Genomic DNA, 13,804 nt, shown 5'->3' with positions numbered 1-13,804 from the left:
TCTGCCCACTGTGTGGTCTGGCCAAGTCCTCTTTCAAGTCAGTTGTCCGGAAGCATTTTAGGACAGGCAAGGTAAACAGACAGATAAGCATATGGTGATCAATTCAGAAAACCAATGTCGGTTTCCACTGTGTTAGGACCATCAACCAAACAGCTTTGATGCCCATTCACTTTGTGAAATCGCAGGAAAACACAAGAACAGCAAGTCTCCTGAAACTGTGTAAATAACACCCAGGCTCAGCTAACAAAAAGAAAAGCAACTGACGACTTGACTCCTTTATTTCTGCTTTAAGTGTTCAGGGCTAGTTTTGTGCTTTGGTTATCTTAAGGCCTTTTATTTTCTCTCTCTCTTTTCTTTGCTCAGAATTTTGATCAGGCTTGCTTATGAATCCTGGAGAACTCCCATTTTGGGGACAGAATCTATAAGAATGGAAATTGGTTTCTAAGCAGCCTGTGAACGATGGCCATGTAATAAATGTCACTGGTGTTGCTGCTCTCATCTGATGGACTGCTAGTGCCTTATATCTGACAGCTAATGAGCTCCACTAATCAAACTGAGGAACAAATGCTATTTCCCACCCTCCCCTCCTACCTGAGGAGGTGAGGAGTGCTAACCCCTTGCCCTGGAAGACTGATAGTGCTGAATGGGAGCAGAATGAGAAGAAACCTGGAAGGTTAATTAAGGTAGTACTCAAAAGTTGTTTTTAAATCAATTTAATTAACCTGTGATCCCTTAAAATTAGAATATGTTGCAACTGGAATGAAGGAGAATTTATTCTAATTTTTTTAACCTCATCTAAGAAAACAGAAACTGAGCATAAAGAAGTAGTGGGGAGAGTGTTAATTACCACCTGGACTCTTCACATCTATCTTTATTCCCTGTGTATCTCAGAATAGACAGTTTCCATTCTTGGAGGAAGAATCCATAGCATTAACATCTGGTGCTATTGTCAATCATCCAAGTTTCTGGTAACACATTCCTTCACCAAATGGATGTGCTATTCTCTCCTTATCAGGATTAGATATGAGGAATACTGAAAAAGGAGACTATAGTAGTATGGTTAACAGAGTTGGTCAAAGTGCTAGAGCCCAAAATCAGTCTCTATAACTTTCTAGTAGTTTGAACTTCAGCAAATTACTGCTTTATCTCTTCTTTTTCCCTTTCTATAAAATAGTGTTAACAATAGCACATACCACATGAGATTGTGAAAAGAATTAAAAGACATAATGCACATGAGTTATCAGGCAAAGGATCCAGAACATAGTAAGCCCTTAATAAATGCCAATTATTAGCAGGATTTTAAAAAAATTTTTGTTGTTGTTTTGTGTAAGCCCCCTTGTAAGTATGTGCTAATAGATGTGCTACATGTACTGAGAAAGTACAGTTTTCAAGAGCTTCCTAAAAGAAGCTCAAAGTAAAAGACATCTGGGACTCCAATAATGGTAAAGAAGTACTCTTATAAGGCATCAATTTCAAAGGTCTCATCTAACCAGTTTGAGCACTGGGGCCAATACAATGAAGCCAGAATTGGCCTATTACTGATTCTTGGCATTAAATGCTTCCTCCTGCCATTATGCCTATCCCTTTAAGCATTCTCTCTGCCCCCAGACTAACACAAATAACAAGAAAACAATCTGCAACACTCTGAAAATCCCCATGTCCTTAGGATATTGCTTTCATAGGTAACCTTGGTGGTAGACGATATAATTTTAGGTTAAGACACAGATGCTCAGTATAAAAGAAAAAGTTACATGTTTATTTTAATGTATATTAAAAATATATGTGAAATACTGAATACAATATTATCTTATAAATGTTACTGCATAGCATATGGATCTAGTAGGCATTTAAGTTTTATTTAAGTGAGGTAAATAGTCTAACATATAAGTAGACATATGTTAAATAGCAATATAGGTACAATCCAGATATGGCATAACTAAGAAAGACGAATGTGCATGGATGAAGCTTGTAAAATATAGGAGCATAGAACTTTGGGCATTCCTAGAAAGAGAACTTTTCCCCAAACTCATAGAGACAAGAACACATTTGAAAGATTCCAGGGAGGGTGAAAGGAATCATTTCCCTAAACTAGATAAACGATCATTTCACATGGCCCACTGAAATCCCTTGGAGATGTCAGTGCTAACAGGAAAGTAGTGTATCAATGCTTTTAAGTAATGCCACCATATGTGTGAAGTTTATAAAGATCCAGATTGGCATTCTTTCAATTCTTCAATTTTTCAACTAAAGTAATAGACGTCTCATTGCTCATCAACACTTGCCCTAGCTGCAGAAGGAAAGATGGTGCACACAGGTACAAGCCTGGCCTTTAAAGTACTCACCACCTTTTGAGAAAGGTGGACTGATAGACTCATGATGCCAGGGCCTTGTCCTTTCTGGTTCTACAAAAACACCGTTATTTTTCAGGTAACATTTCTGCATATTCTTTGACCTCAGGCTGGAGTGTGTTTCACCCACACTGTCTAGCTCCTCTCATGCTTTAGGTTTCAGTGCTTTACCTCCTTAAGAAAGCCTTTCTAATCATCACACTTAAATGGAAACACTCATTTATTCACATCTTATCACCTTGTTTGTTTTTTATACAACTTACCACTGATTATAATGATTTAACTTACTAGTGTCTTTGGGATTTTTCTTATCCCCCACTGAATATTGGTCTTACAAGGCAAAAGACTGTGAGTCTTCATCAAAATTATATTTCCAGGGTCTAATACAACACAAAGACCACGGTGGGATGTCCTTTAACATATATTAAATGAATGAAGTAAGCGAATGGATAAATAAGTGAATGAGTGAAGAGCTATTCAATCCTTACCTAAAAGGCACTTAGGAAAAAAGCAGTGAAGTAGAAAGTAACTGTAGTAGAAATCCTCTTTGAGAAAGTTCTATTTATGCATACAGCAGTTTTGGTCACAAGAGTAAAGGAAGCAAGACTTACTTTAATGTACACACTAAAATTCAATTCATTTAACCCAAATCTCAAACACCATGTGAGCTGGTTTCAATGAAACCACAAATTTCCCATCTCTATAGAAAAAAATAATTAAAAACAAACAAAAAAGCATTAGCTAGGCCTGGTAGTGCATGCCTGCAGTCCTAGCTACTTGAGAAGCTGAGGCAGGAAGATCCCTTGAGTCCAGGAGTTTGATGTTATAATATTCTACCATTGTGACACTGCACTCCAACCTGGACAACAGAGCGAGACCCTATTTCTAAAATAATAATTATTATCATAAAGCCACAAATTAAGACTGGAGAGAACAATGATGAACTAATATGACGTTGTTAATTCATGGAGGCAAACAAAGATATCAAAGATCAGAAAACAAGGACACTAGAATTTTTCACATGCATCCTCAGCAGCAGAGATTAATGTGTTCCCAATCCAGAAAATGGATTACAGAAACACATTCCAAAATCACACTCAGTGCATTCTGTTAGCACCCAGATGGCAGTAGACTGAGGATGGCTTTCCTAAGTGTATTAGACAGGGTTCTCTAGAGAGAGAGAACTAATAGGATATATGCGTATATGAAAGGGAGTTTGTTAAAGAGAATTGACTCACACGATCACAAGGTGACATCCCACAATAGGCCATCTCCAACTTGAGGAGCAAGGAAGACTGAACTGTCTCAGTCCAAGTCCCAAAACCTCAAAAGCAGGGAAGCTAACAGTGCAGCCTTCAGACTGTGCAAAGATATTTGTGAGTTTTTCTTTTTAGTTGTAGCATCAAATGCCCCTTCTAATGTAAAAATTAATTAGTTCTTACACAATAAAAGTCATATATGACAGACGCACCGCTAGTATCATACTGAATGTGAAAAAAACTGAAAGCTTTTCCTCTAAGATCTGGAATGTGACAAGGATGACCACTTTCACTAGTGTCATTCAACAAGTACTGCGAGTCTCAACTAGAGCAATCAGACAAGACAAACAAATAAAGGACATCCACAGTACAGGAAGAAGTCACATTATTCTTGTTTGCAGATGATATAATCTTATTTTTGGAAAAACCTAATGACTCCACACACACAGACACACACACAAACTATTACAACTGATAAAACAAATTTGGTAAAGTTGCAGGATACAAAATCAACATACAAAAATCAGTAGCATTTTTATATGCCAAAAGGAAACAATCTGAAAAAGAAACCAAGAAAATGTTATCTGTAATAGCAGCAAGTAAAATAAAATACCTAAGAATTAACCAAAGAAGTGAAAGATCTCTACAATGAAAATTATAAAACATTGAAAAAAGATATTACAGAGGACATTTAAAAATGGAAAGATATTCCATGTTCACAGATTGGGAGCATCAATAGTGTTAAAACATCCATGTTACTGAAAGCAATCTACAGATTCAATGCAATTCTTATCAAAATGCCAATAACATTCTTCACATAAATAGAAAAAAAAATCCTAAAATATAAATGGAACCACAAAAGACTCAGAATAGTCAAAGCTATCCTGAGCAAAAGAACAAAACTAGAGGAATCATGTTACCTGACTTCAAATTATAATACAGAGCCATAGTAACCAAAATAGCATGGTACTGCCATAAAAACAGACACATAGGCCAACGCAACAGCATAGAGAACCCAGAAACTAATCCATATACCTGCAGTGAATTCATTTTTGACAAAGTCCCAAGAATACACATTAGGGAGAGGACAGTCTCTTCAATAAATGGTTCTAGGAAAACTGGATTTCCATATGCAGAAGAATGAAACTAGACCCCTATCTCTCACCACATGCAAAAATCAAATCAAAATGTATCAAAAACTTAAGTTTAAGACCTCAAACTATGAAACTACCAAAAAAGAAAACATTGGGGAAACTCTCCAGGACATTAAATTTGGCAAAAAATTCCTGAATAATACTCCACGAGCACAAGCAAACAAAGCAAATACGGACAAATGGGATCACATCTAGTTAAAAAGCTTTTTCACAGCAAAGAAATCAACAAGGTGTATAGACAACCCATAGAATGAGAGAAAATATTTATCAACTATCCATTTGACAAAGGGCTAATAACCATAATAGAGAAGGAGCTCAAACAACTCTATGGGAAAAAATTCTAATAATCCAATTAATAAATTAACAAAAACCTAAATAGAAATTTCTCAAAATAAAGCATACAAATGGCAAACAGATATATGAGAAGGTATTCAGCATCATTGATAATCATAGAAATGCAAATCAAAACTATGAGACATCAGCTCACCCCAGTTAAAACTGTTTTTATCCAAAAGTCAGACAATAATGAACACTTGTGAGGATATGGAGAAAAGGAAACCCTCACACACTGTTGGTGGGAATGTAAATTAGTACAACCATTATAGAGAATAGTTTGGAGGTTCCTCAGAAAACTAAAAATAGAGCTACCATATGATCCAGCAATCCTACTACTAGGCACATACTCCCCCAAAAGGAAATCAGTCTATCAAAGAGGTATTTGCACAACCATGTTTACTGCAGCACTTGAAAGCAATCTAAGTCTCTGTCAACAGACAAATGGATAAAGCAAAAATGGTACATTTGCACAATAGAGTACTAGTCGGTCATAAAAAAGAATGAGCTCTTGGCATTTATAACATGAGTAGAACTGGAGGTCATTACGTTAAGTGAAATAAGTCAGGCACAGAAAGACACATTTTTCATGTTGTCACTTATTTGTGGGAGCTAAAAATTAAAACAATTGAAATCATAGAAATAGCGAGTAGAACAATGGTTACTATAGGCTGGATAGTGTAGTGAGGAGTGAGAGGGAGATATGGGGATAGATAATGGGTACAAAAATAGAGTTAGACAAAAAATAAAGTAAAACCTAGTATTTGAAAACATAACTGGTGACTATAGTCAACAATATTTTATTGTATATTTTAAAATATCTAAGAGTATAATTGGATTGTTTGTAACACAAAGAAAGGATAAATGCTTGAGGTGATGGATGTCCCATTTACCCTGATGTGATTATTATGTATTGTATGCCTGTATCAAAATACCTCATGTACCCCATACATATATACACCAGGATCCATAGAAATTTAAAACTTAAAAAAATCGGCCGGACATGATGGCTCCCACCTGTAATCCCCGCACTTTGGGAGGCTGAGGTGGGTGGATCACCTGAGGTCAGGAGTTTGAGACCAGCCTGGCCAACATGGTGAAACCCCATCTCTACTAAAAATATAAAAATTAGCCAGGCATGATGGCAGGTGCCTGTAATCCCAGCTACCCGGGAGGATGAGGTGGGAGAATTGCTGGAACCCAGGTGGTGGAGGTAGCAGTGAGCTGAGATCTCATCACTACGCTCCAGCCTGGATGACAGAGCAAGACTCCATCTCAAAAATAAATAAATAAATACATAAATAAATAAATGCTTAAAAAATTAATTAGTTCTTGTTTATTATATAATTGAGTTAGAGAAAGAACTGAAGGCTACCAATTATGCAACCTTCCCCACTGATTCCTTCAAGCAGAAAATTGGTTTCACTAATAAACAATAATATTATGATAAACAAATAATTTTCATACCTAGTATCCTTACAAACCAGGAGAAAAACTGCCCTTCATTTCCTCCTTCAGAGCATGGACAGATGGAGGTTGAATTACAGCTTCCTGAGAACATGAGTTCTGAATTCTCCCATCCTAAGGATATTGGTAATAGGTACCAAGAACCTTTAAAAAGTTTAGCCCTGTAATCCTGTAGAAATCTTTCCTAGGAAAATAATTAGACCAGGTGTGTTAGCAAGGATAATTCTTTATTACTATGTATGAGTCACAAATTGGAAACAAGAAATGCATACACAAAATATTAATATGGTATTCATAGACTGCAGTGGCATTCTACTCTTAAAAGTCTTAGAGTCAATAATTTTTGTAGTATCTTATTCTGTATAAAGGCATTTATCACAATTAGAGAGTCATATTTTGTAATGATGTAGACTATATTTGATCTATCATTAAGTCTCTAGTATTTAGCAAAGTGACTAAAACAAAGTTTATTCTTTCTCTTTCCCTCTCTCCCTCCCTCCCATCTGTCTGTCGGTCTGTCCATAATAATTATAAAATAAAGATTACATGAGTACATAAATATTATGTGAACATCAATTGTTAAAAGAAACAAAAGAAAAGATCTTAAAATGTTAACAACAGAATTGGGGGATGACAAGTGATTTTATACTTTCATTCTTTATATTTCTGCAATTTGTAGATTTTCGATAATTGTGTATTACCTACACTTTAAGTAAATTTTGAAATTAAAAGAAAATTTTATCAGCTACTATTAACTATTCCTCTTTGGAGTTTAGGCAATTGCTGCTATCGTGAGTTTTGTTGATAAGGGAGTCATTTTGGAAAGTGAGGTAATTTGGAATGGTTTCTTGATATTTGGAGGTGAATGTGAAAAGGAGCTGAAGAAGCTTCAGCATCACTCTGATGCCTCCCTAGATGAGATCACATGCCGATGGAGCAGCTTGAAACGGGTCTATGCAGTTCTTATATAGCTCACTTTCTTGAAGGAAATCTGCACTTCTTGGAATAATATAACACCAGAATGTCCTGTTCTAAAGTAAATAAGTATGCAATTTTTCTACTGTCTCTGTCTGTGCCTTTGTGTTTTATGTAGTCTTAAAACACAATATAGATTAGATTTTATTAATATATCAGATTTTGATCAAAATATTGACCTATATTTGTACACAACCTGTTTCAAAATATAAGCACCATCTCATGCATGTCTTGTCTCTTTTAGTAATGATTACTATTATTTACTTTTTTTTCAAAAATGCTTTGTTTTGTTTTGCTTCTCTTAATCTCCATGATAATTACCATAAGAGCACATAAAAAAGTATTTGAATTATTCTCATTACAGCCCTTTATCAAACACCGACTGTGCACAGCAAATTAGATATACTATGACTGTATTTTGATTTGTGTTTTTCATAGAAACTACACAAATGCATCACTAATTTAAATTCTACAGTAACAGCATGGAAACAGGGAAAGAGTAGACTAGGAAGAAAATAAAACAAAAAGTTCTATCTGCAGCAAAAAAATCATGGAAGTTACCAGCTGAGGAAAACACAGTCTCTGAAATCTGAAATCAAGAATTATTAGTGGGGAATTCCAAACAGGCTGCGTAGCTGAAGAGGTGCATCTTCACCAAGAAAAGAATAGAAGGTACAGCTCAGGGAAGGGTGTGTGTGTGTGTGTGTGTGTGTGTGTGCGCGTGTGTGTGTGTGTGTGTGTGTGTGTGTGTGTGTGTGTGTGTGGTTTGGTGCTGTGTGATGCAGAAGGCCTTGGAAAAGACTGTTAAGTAAGCATGAATTCTTGAACTCCAGGCTTCTAGGAAGTAAGAGTTCTAATGAATATCAAACAGCAAGTCTTGCAAAAGATTGATGAAACTCAGTCTTTTATCAAAAATATATTATAATTTGAACTTAAACCATTCTTTTTTTTTTTTTTTTTTTTTTTTTTACTGCTTTTAGACTTGAGCAACTCTACTCCTGAAATAAACCTCATTTATCCCACCATGAGGACACTAATGTCTGACCCATTAATTGCCTGTCTGGAGCTTTCTTATTCATAAATGTTTTATACAACTCCTATATTCTCTGAGAACATTCATTTAGAGCCTCTATTCTTTTTTTCTATTATCTATTAACAACATCTATCATTTGATATTTATCTTTCCTCAGTTGTTTGTCAGCTATTTTTTGGTTCAATGGACATTTTTCTCTACTGGATCTGGACCTTGTACAGACTCTTATCATTACATATATTGTAATATGTTTTATTATTTGTCCATGTATCTGTTTTCCTGGTATACTTGATTTGTCAAAGAGGAATGAGTAGGATTGATCCATTCCTCTATTCCTAGAATTCAGCAAAAGGCTCTGCCCAGGTGGTTATAGGATGTGGTCTTTTTTGCAAAAATGAATGTTTCTTTCCATTTTACAACTGGACTGTCTGTGGCCATCTGTCTGTGGAATATATTACATGCATGTTCTACTGGGGTTTGTCTGTTGCCACACTAGAACTCCCTTACAACATCCATGTCAAGTAAAGTTGTCACTTCTGTGGGGCACTGGGATAATATACAGAAAATAAAACAATACATAGCCACAAGAATTTTAGGAAACTTTTAAAAATTGCAACATTTTATTTTATTTATTTTGAGATGGAGTCTCACTCTGTTGCCCAGACTGGAGTACATTGGCACAATCTCAATTCACTGTAATCTCCTGCCTCCTGGTTTCGGGTGATTCTCCTGCCTCAGCCTCCCAAATAGCTAGAATTATAGGCATGCACCACCATGCCCAGCTAATTTATTTATTTATTTTGTATTTTTAGTACAGATGGGTTTTCACCGTGTTGACCAGACTGATCTCAAACTCCTGACCTCAGGTGATCCACCCACCTCGGCCTTCCAAAGTACTGGGATTATAGGTGTTAGCCACCACTTTTATTTTAGATAGTGGGGGTCTGTGTGTAAATTGTTACATGGGACTATTACATGATGCCACAGTTTGGAGTATGGATCCTGACCCTCTGGTAGTGAGCATAGATAGTACCTGGTAGGTAGCCTTTTAATCCACCTCCCTGCCTATACCCTCTAGTAGTCCACAGTGTCTATTGTTTTCAGGAAACATTTAACATCATGGCATCCAATGGCATTATAAAAACAAATAACGAAATATATTAAGACCAGTATTAGGAGTTAATTTTTACTAAATATTATATTCCCTTATTGTGGTATTTTCACAATTCTCTCTCAGTCCAGCCATTTACTATCATGATCGTCGATATCCATATTAAAGCATGGGTGCATTATCAGGAGAGGCAGGATGAGCAAGCCTGCCAATGAGGGTTTCACTTCAATCTAGAAATTTTTCTCTTTAAGTTTTCATTTAAGAATCTCTTTTCATAGGCTCTTGGCAAATTGTTACACAGAGTCCTTCCCAGGATCCCAGGAGTATTGTAAAGTTTCTGGATGGTTCTGACTCTCCTGGCCAATTGATATCTAAGCTTTCTCCCATATCATTGTATCAGGAGAATACAAAAAATCACTATGACTCTCAATTACCATAGCAGAAAGGTGATGGCAAATCTTTTTTTTTTTTTTTTTTTTTTTTGGATTTTTAGTAGAGACAGGGTTTCACTGTGTTAGCCAGGATGGTCTCAGGTCTCGATCTCCTAACTTCGTGATCCCTCCGCCTTGGCCTCCCAAAGTGCTGGGATTACAGGCATGAGCCAGTGTGCCCGGCCTGATGGCAAAACTTTCTAAGACAAAAATAAAATGTAGATTGTCGATCTGTGATCCTTTTTAAATCAGAGGTTGTTGGAAAACTATTTCAAGCTAACAAAGCTACTAACCAAGGCAGATTTGACTTACGTCTCTCCCTCTATCCCTCTAAGTATCATTGTCTACCATCACTTACTGCCATTTGGGAAAAATTGGGGATGAAAAAAATTAAAAATTCAATATAACAATTCCATTTAGTCAACATGACAAATGTGTAACTTGAACTACTTACTTTTCACCAATTTTTTTGGTAAAATGAGTAACTTGAGTAAAATGAGTAACTTGGTAACTTCTAAGTCAAGAAAAGCCTGGTATAATGGCATGAAGAGCTAGTTTTTCAACTTTCCTGAGCCTCCCTCAGAGGGCGTGGCTAAGTCTGTGCTGAGTTATAGCAGGCCATTTCTCTAAAATGAGCATGTGCTCAGAAAGCTTTTAACCTGGAATTAACAATAACAACAAAAAGATCTGGGTTCAAAGTAACTTAACCACATTAAGTCCCAGTGTTCTCATCCATCAAGTGGAAATGATTTTACTTATACTACATAACACAAGAGTTGAACTCAGAATCAAATGAGAATGTGGGCATGAGAGTGCTCTGGAATTTTAAACACTATCCCTGTGGAAATTCCCAGTGCCTCATTGAAATACATAGTGGGTACCCCAGCATCTATTTTGCCCTTTTCTCACTGTATAATAGGATACAGTTTGGAGAAAATTTATCCATCCCAAGCTCCAGAGATGAGGCCTAGTTGACCCAAGTCAATTGGTACTTGACATTTCTATGACCTCAGGGATTGCCTCAAGGGTTAGCATATAATCTAAGTTGAATCCACATTAGTTAGATTAACAGGTTTCCAATTTAAGTTGGCCATGTCAGAAACAATAAAGAAAATACTTTTGTTAGATGGTAGGAAGTACAGTGCTGTCTCTCTCTGTATTGCTCTCTCTCTCCCTCTCTCTCTCAGCTTATTCAAGCACCTTTGACAGTTATCTTATTACTGAAGCTGAACCAGCCTTAGGATCAAACTGACACCATAGGAAACAGAGAGATAAAAAGAATGAAAATAGGGTTTACCCTTTTGAGTCACTTTTCAAACTCTTGTATAAAACTTCTACCTTTGAACACCATGCTTACTGAACATGCTTAAATATAAGGCAATAAGGTTCCTATTCAGCTACTCAAAAAAAAAAAATACAACAATTCAGAAAAGAGAATATTGGCTTTTGTTAGCAACCTAGAAAGTCTTTCATATTACAGAATATTTTCTTAAATAATTCATTTTGAAAAAAATAATAGTTCTATTTGAAGAAGACATATTAGCCTGAGAATTAGTCATTGTTAATATTGAGGTGTACATAAAAGTTACTTGACAGATTTAGGAAAAAAAGAAAAAGAAAACACGAAACAAGAAACAAATTTTAACATGTATTCAGTAATTATTCTTGGGAATCGTGATTTTATAATTGCAAGTGTTGAACATCATTGCAAGAAGGACTTTTGCAATCAAATTTTGAAGAACCATATAGTAACTTACATCCCATATATCATCTTTAATATGTATGTATATGTACATATTAAATCATCATTATCTACCATCACTTACTGTCATTTTGGAAAAACTGAGGCAGAAAAAATTAAAAATTCAATATAGCAATTCTATTTAGTCAACATGATGACACATGTGTAACCAGAACTACTTTTCACTAGTTGTTTTGATAAAATCATCAAGTTCTCAAAAAGCTATGATATATATGTATATATATTATACTTACGTGTTACATATATGTTATATATATTTAATGTTTTATGTACATGTGATATACACACACACGCACATGCAGAAAACTTACATATATATAACATAATAGGTCTTTGGGGCACTTGCTCATTTTGCTTGCTTTTTTTATACCAGAAAAAGTTATATTACAATATAATATATTCTTTTTCATAATACATTATTTAAAATACATAGGTAATTAATCAATTATATGTCAAAGGTAAACTTTTATAGTTTTCACACATTAAAATAGTTTATACATTCACATTCAGATGGTTATTTCAAAGCCTTCCAGCTGCCAGCATTTTCAGCTGAGTGAAGGTCATATGATGAAATAGCATGGCATAGCATCCTAGTTAGAAACTCTTTCCCCTCTCTCACTTCAGCATCTACTGTTAGAAACATTCAGATGTCCAGCTACTATGTGATTTTGGCAAGTTTCTTGACATTTACAAGCCTCTATTCTGTAAGCGGAGGTAATTATCATATTTACTTCATAAATAAGCATGAAAATTCAATGAGATAATACAGGTGAAATGATTAGCAGAGGCTAGAACATACTGATTTTAAATATTTATTGAACAAACAAATGAAGAAATGACTGAAAGAATGAAATGAAAGAGGAGGAGAAACACTATTAAAATGATTAAAAATTATTTCCTCTACACTTTTAGTCTTTGAGAGATAATCATAATGTAAAGGTCCATAAATCACTTCTTAATCCAGTCATCTAGAAATTCTTTCTTGTCAGGTTCATACTCTCTTAGTTGTATTTTACCTTCTGGCTTAGGCTGCTAATGGAAGCACCAGGATCCTACTTCTGTACTTTTTATTTGATGGGCATTCCCTAAGCATGAAATTGTTACAGCATATGTTAACAATATTTTGAAGGGATGTTTTGTTCATAACTGTACAGATCGTTAGATCTTTGAATAAAATTCTCTGGTCAAAAGTTATTTTAATGGAAATATTATTTTAGCAGATTGGTATTTTTTAATTTTTTCCCTCTATGTTGTGAATTTGTAAAAATAATTTTGAATAGAAAATGCACAACTTTTCAAAAAACATTGCTTTCTTCCTGAATTGATTGCTCTATGTTGGTAACAATCATTTGAATTAGAAATACATTTAGAGTTCAAAATAAACAAAATGCTCTGTGGTACCAAAATGCCTAAGATATAAGCAACTTATGTTAATTTGCTGGTAATGTCTCTTAAATTGCTAAAATCACATCATTTTGTAAATAAGCTATTTAAAGGAACAGATAATAAAATGGTAGTTACCATTTATAGAGTGCTTTATGATATATATGTTAGAGACTGTAAAAAATACTTTATAACTTCAGTTAAACATTAGAACAACCCCATTAGGTAGCATTTTGATTATTTTCATTTCATGCATATAAAAACTGAAATTTAGAGAGGCATAAGTAATAGATCTAACATCACATAGTGGAAATAGGAGTTAAAAGCAGACTATATGATCCCAAAGGCCACATTCGTAGCCACTACATTGCACAGGTTTTACTACATTTAGTAGAAGGTAGTGCAATAATAGTTTTAGTAATAATAGTTTAATAATAATAGTATAATAATAGTTTATGTCAAAATATAGAACATTGGCCTGGGAAAATATCTAAAGACCTCTACATCTAGTTCTCTGTATTTTTCAGTCTTTGTTCAAAATGTCTTTC

At 35.0% G+C, this 13,804-nt stretch overlaps 1 long non-coding RNA gene across 4 annotated transcripts in view; it reads left to right on the top strand.

Moving 5' to 3' along the window:
• The window catches only part of LOC105466938 (uncharacterized), a 109,801-nt gene that overhangs the window by 30,310 nt on the left and 65,687 nt on the right, over positions 1-13,804 (top strand). For all 4 annotated transcript variants that reach the window (XR_011624612.1, XR_011624610.1, XR_011624609.1 and 1 more), the window contains exons 5-6: positions 364-683; positions 7,975-8,208. This is a non-coding gene — a long non-coding RNA (uncharacterized lncRNA). The remainder of the gene's footprint in view (positions 1-363; positions 684-7,974; positions 8,209-13,804) is intronic.

This window comes from Macaca nemestrina, chromosome 6, assembly GCF_043159975.1.
Source record: "Macaca nemestrina isolate mMacNem1 chromosome 6, mMacNem.hap1, whole genome shotgun sequence".
Lineage (NCBI taxonomy): Eukaryota > Metazoa > Chordata > Mammalia > Primates > Cercopithecidae > Macaca > Macaca nemestrina.
The sequence above is the reverse complement of the archived record's forward strand: the minus strand, read 5'-3'. Positions and strand labels throughout refer to the sequence as shown.